We start from the raw sequence: 6,439 nt of genomic DNA, 5'->3' as shown, positions 1-6,439 counted from the left end.
GCCAATATATATAGCCAGAGCTGGCCAATAGATATAACCAGAGCTAGCCAATAGATATAACCAGAGCTAGCCAATAGATATAACCAGAGCTAGCCAATAGATATAACCAGAGCTAGCCAATAGATATAACCAGAGCTAGCCAATAGATATAACCAGAGCTAGCCAATAGATATAACCAGAGCTAGCCAATAGATAGAACCAGAGCTAGCCAATAGATATAACCAGAGCTGGCCAATAGATGGAACCAGAGCTAGCCAATAGATATAACCAGAGCTAGCCAATAGATATAACCAGAGCTAGCCAATAGATATAACCAGAGCTAGCCAATAGATATAACCAGAGCTAGCCAATAGATATAACCAGAGCTAGCCAATAGATATAACCAGAGCTAGCCAATAGATATAACCAGAGCTAGCCAATAGATGTAACCAGAGCTAGCCAATAGATATAACCAGAGCTAGCCAATAGATATAACCAGAGCTAGCCAATAGATATAACCAGAGCTAGCCAATAGATATAACCAGAGCTAGCCAATAGATATAACCAGAGCTAGCCAATAGATATAACCAGAGCTAGCAATAGATGGAACCAGAGCTAGCCAATAGATATAACCAGAGCTGGCCAATAGATATAACCAGAGCTAGCCAATAGATATAACCAGAGCTAGCCAATAGATATAACCAGAGCTAGCCAATAGATATAACCAGAGCTAGCCAATAGATATAACCAGAGCTAGCCAATAGATATAACCAGAGCTGGCCAATAGATATAACCAGAGCTAGCCAATAGATATAACCAGAGCTAGCCAATAGATATAACCAGAGCTAGCCAATAGATAGAACCAGAGCTGGCCAATATATATAACCAGAGCTAGCCAATAGATATAACCAGAGCTAGCCAATAGATATAACCAGAGCTAGCCAATAGATATAACCAGAGCTAGCCAATAGATATAACCAGAGCTAGCCAATAGATATAACCAGAGCTAGCCAATAGATATAACCAGAGCTAGCCAATAGATATAACCAGAGCTAGCCAATAGATATAACCAGAGCTAGCCAATAGATATAACCAGAGCTAGCCAATAGATATAACCAGAGCTAGCCAATAGATATAACCAGAGCTAGCCAATAGATATAACCAGAGCTAGCCAATAGATAGAACCAGAGCTGGCCAATAGATATAACCAGAGCTAGCCAATAGATATAACCAGAGCTAGCCAATAGATATAACCAGAGCTAGCCAATAGATATAACCAGAGCTAGCCAATAGATATAACCAGAGCTAGCCAATAGATAGAACCAGAGCTAGCCAATAGATATAACCAGAGCTGGCCAATAGATGGAACCAGAGCTAGCCAATAGATATAACCAGAGCTAGCCAATAGATATAACCAGAGCTAGCCAATAGATATAACCAGAGCTAGCCAATAGATATAACCAGAGCTAGCCAATAGATATAACCAGAGCTAGCCAATAGATATAACCAGAGCTAGCCAATAGATATAACCAGAGCTAGCCAATAGATGGAACCAGAGCTAGCCAATAGATATAACCAGAGCTAGCCAATAGATATAACCAGAGCTAGCCAATAGATATAACCAGAGCTAGCCAATAGATATAACCAGAGCTGGCCAATAGATAGAACCAGAGCTAGCCAATAGATATAACCAGAGCTAGCCAATAGATGGAACCAGAGCTAGCCAATAGATATAACCAGAGCTAGCCAATAGATATAACCAGAGCTAGCCAATAGATAGAACCAGAGCTAGCCAATAGATATAACTAGAGCTGGCCAATAGATATAACCAGAGCTAGCCAATAGATAGAACCAGAGCTGGCCAATAGATATAACCAGAGCTAGCCAATAGATATAACCAGAGCTAGCCAATAGATATAACCAGAGCTGGCCAATAGATATAACCAGAGCTAGCCAATAGATATAACCAGAGCTAGCCAATAGATAGAACCAGAGCTGGCCAATAGATATAACCAGAGCTGGCAATAGATGGAACCAGAGCTAGCCAATAGATATAACCAGAGCTAGCCAATAGATATAACCAGAGCTAGCCAATAGATATAACCAGAGCTAGCCAATAGATATAACCAGAGCTAGCCAATAGATATAACCAGAGCTAGCCAATAGATATAACCAGAGCTGGCCAATAGATATAACCAGAGCTAGCCAATAGATATAACCAGAGCTAGCCAATAGATAGAACCAGAGCTAGCCAATAGATATAACCTGAGCTAGCCAATAGATATAACCAGAGCTAGCCAATAGATATAACCAGAGCTAGCCAATAGATATAACCAGAGCTAGCCAATAGATAGAACCAAAGCTAGCCAATAGATAGAACCAGAGCTAGCCAATAGATATAACCAGAGCTGGCAATAGATGGAACCAGAGCTAGCCAATAGATATAACCAGAGCTAGCCAATAGATATAACCAGAGCTAGCCAATAGATATAACCAGAGCTAGCCAATAGATAGAACCAGAGCTGGCCAATAGATATAACCAGAGCTGGCCAATAGATATAACCAGAGCTAGCCAATAGATATAACCAGAGCTAGCCAATAGATATAACCAGAGCTAGCCAATAGATATAACCAGAGCTAGCCAATAGATAGAACCAGAGCTAGCCAATAGATATAACCAGAGCTGGCCAATAGATATAACCAGAGCTAGCCAATAGATATAACCAGAGCTAGCCAATAGATATAACCAGAGCTAGCCAATAGATAGAACCAGAGCTAGCCAATAGATATAACCAGAGCTGGCCAATAGATATAACCAGAGCTAGCCAATAGATATAACCAGAGCTAGCCAATAGATATAACCAGAGCTGGCCAATAGATATAACCAGAGCTAGCCAATAGATATAACCAGAGCTAGCCAATAGATATAACCAGAGCTGGCCAATAGATATAACCAGAGCTGGCCAATAGATATAACCAGAGCTGGCCAATAGATATAACCAGAGCTGGCCAATAGATATAACCAGAGCTAGCCAATAGATATAACCAGAGCTAGCCAATAGATATAACCAGAGCTAGCCAATAGATGTAGCCAGAGCTAGCCAATAGATATAACCAGAGCTGGCCAATAGATATAACCAGAGCTGGCCAATAGATATAACCAGAGCTAGCCAATAGATAGAACCAGAGCTAGCCAATAGATAGAACCAGAGCTGGCCAATAGATAGAACCAGAGCTGGCCAATAGATAGAACCAGAGCTAGCCAATAGATATAACCAGAGCTGGCCAATAGATAGAACCAGAGCTGGCCAATAGATATAACCAGAGCTAGCCAATAGATAGAACCAGAGCTAGCCAATAGATAGAACCAGAGCTGGCCAATAGATAGAACCAGAGCTGGCCAATAGATATAACCAGAGCTAGCCAATAGATATAACCAGAGCTAGCCAATAACCAACCACTGCATCACTCATGTAATGTGTTTTTAGTAAGTCTAGAGTCATGGTACTCCTCACAGTACAGTGACCCCTGACCTAACCCTGTCTCTGTCAGATCCATAACCCCTGCCTCTAACCCTGTCTCTGTCTCTACAGAGTTGGGTAAAGCTGATTTTAGTTTTTTGGGGCCCTTTATGTGGAACATCTCATAGAGATCTCTGAAATGAGATGTTCTGGTCCCCCTTAGTCAGTTCAGAGTAATGATCAGAGACCTCTATGTTGATAAATGTATTTTTCTTAATACAGTGCATTCTGAAAGTATTCAGACCTTGACTTTTTTAGTCTTATTCTAAAATGGATTTAAATAAAAATAATCCATCAATCTACACACAATACCCCATAATGACAAAGAAAAAACAGGTTTGCAAATGTATTAAAAATACAAAAACTGAAGTATCACATTTACATAAGCGTTCAGACTCTTTACTCAGTACTTTGTTGAAGCACCTTTGGCAGCGATTACAGCCTCGAGTCGTCTTGGGTATGACGCTACAAGCTTGGCACACCTGTATTTGGGGAGTTTCTCCCATTCTTCTCTGCAGATCCTCTCGAGCTCTGTCAGGTTGGATGGGGAGCGTCACTGCACAGCTATTTTCAGGTCTCTCCTGAGATGTTCGATTGGGTTCAAGTCCGGGCTCTGGCTCGGCCACTCAAGGATATTGAGAGACTTGTCCCAAAGCCACTCCTGCGTTGTCTTGGCTGTGTGCTTAGGGTCGTTGTCCTGTTGGAAGGTGAACCTTTGCCCTAGTCTGAGGTCCTGAGCACTCTGGAGCAGGTTTTCATCAAGGATCTCTCTGTACATTGCTCCGTTCATCTTTCCCTCAATCCTGACTAGTCTCCCAGTCCCTGCCGCTGAAAAACATCCCCACAGCATGATGCTGCCACCACCATGCTTCACCGTAGGGATGGTACCAGGTTTCCTCCAGACGTGACGCTTGGCATTCAGGCCAAAGAGTTCAATCTTGGTTTCATCAGACCAGACAATCTTGTTTCTCATGGTCTGAGAGTCCTTTAGGTGCCTTTTGGCAAACTCCAAGTGGGCTGTCATGTGCCTTTTACTGAAGAGTGGCTTCCGTCTGACCACTCCACCATAAAGGCCTGATTGGTGGAGTGCTGCAGATATGGTTGTCCTTCTGGAAGGTTCTCCCATCTCCACAGAGGAACTCTGGAGCTCTGTCAGGGTGACCATCGGGTTCTTGGTCACCTCCCTGACCAAGGCCCTTCTTCCCTGATTGCTCAGTTTGGCCGGGCGGCCAGCTCTAGGAAGAGTCTTGGTGGTTCCAATCTTCTTCCATTTAGGAATGATGGAGGCCACTGTGTTCTTGGGGACTTTCAATGCTGCAGAAATGTTTTGGTACCCTTCCCCAGATCTGTGCCTCGACACAATCCTGTCTCGGAGCTCTACGGACAATTCCTTCGACCTCATGGCTTGGTTTTTGCTCTGACATGCACTGTCAGCTGTGGGACCTTATATAGACAGGTGTGTGCCTTTCCAAATCATGTCCAATCAGTTGAATTTACCACAGGTGGACTCCAATTAAGTTGTATGAACACCACAAGGATGATCAATGGAAACAGGATGCACCTGAGCTCAATTTTGAGTCTCATAGCAAAGGGTCTGAATACTTATGTAAATAAGGTACCTGTTTTTATTTTTTATAAATTTGCTAAAATTTTTAAAAACCTGTTCGCTTTGTCATTATGGGATATTGTGTGTAGATTGATGAAGATTTTTATTTATTCAATCCATTTTAGAATAAGGTTGTAACGTAACAAAATGTGGAAAAAGGGAAGAGGTATGTTTTAATATGTTTTGTAATAGTGTATATTGCATAGTGTACTGTATGTATTGGTTGTGTTTATGCAGGGCTCATCTGGAAAAGAGACCCTAGTCTTAGTAGGACTTCCCTGTCAAAATACCGGTTAAAGAAGATCTATAACCCCTGACCTCTAACCCTGTCTGTCTGTCAGATCCATAACCCCTGACCTCTAACCCCTGTCTGTCTGTCAGATCCATAACCCCTGACCTCTAACCCCTGCCTGTCTGTCAGATCCATAACCCCTGACCTCTAACCCCTGTCTGTCAGATCCATAACCCCTGACCTCTAACCCCTGTCCGTCTCTCAGATCCATAACCCCTGACCTCTAACCCCTGTCTGTCTGTCTGATCCATAACCCCTGACCTCTAACCCCTGTCTGTCTGTCTGATCCATAACCCCTGACCTCTAACCCCTGTCTGTCTGTCTGATCCATAACCCCTGACCTCTAACCCCTGTCTGTCAGATCCATAACCCCTGACCTCTAACCCCTGTCTGTCTGATCCATAACCCCTGACCTCTAACCCCTGTCCGTCTCTCAGATCCATAACCCCTGACCTCTAACCCCTGTCTGTCTGTCTGATCCATAACCCCTGACCTCTAACCCCTGTCTGTCTGTCTGATCCATAACCCCTGACCTCTAACCCCTGTCTGTCTGTCTGATCCATAACCCCTGACCTCTAACCCCTGTCTGTCTGATCCATAACCCCTGACCTCTAACCCCTGCCTGTCTGTCTGATCCATAACCCCTGACCTCTAACCCCTGTCTGTCTGTCAGATCCATAACCCCTGACCTCTAACCCCTGTCTGTCTGATCCATAACCCCTGACCTCTAACCCCTGTCTGTCTGATCCATAACCCCTGACCTCTAACCCCTGTCTGTCTGTCTGTCAGATCCATAACCCCTGACCTCTAACCCCTGCCTGTCTCTCAGATCCATAACCCCTGACCTCTAACCCCTGTCTGTCAGATCCATAACCCCTGACCTCTAACCCCTGTCTGTCTGATCCATAACCCCTGACCTCTAACCCCTGTCTGTCTGATCCATAACCCCTGACCTCTAACCCCTGTCTGTCTGATCCATAACCCCTGACCTCTAACCCCTGTCTGTCTGTCTGATCCATAACCCCTGACCTCTAACCCGTC

The sequence above is a fragment of the Coregonus lavaretus genome (assembly GCF_964263955.1).
Source record: "Coregonus lavaretus genome assembly, contig: HAP1_SCAFFOLD_2773, whole genome shotgun sequence".
In the NCBI taxonomy this organism is placed as follows: domain Eukaryota; kingdom Metazoa; phylum Chordata; class Actinopteri; order Salmoniformes; family Salmonidae; genus Coregonus; species Coregonus lavaretus.
This window is presented reverse-complemented; position numbering follows the sequence as displayed.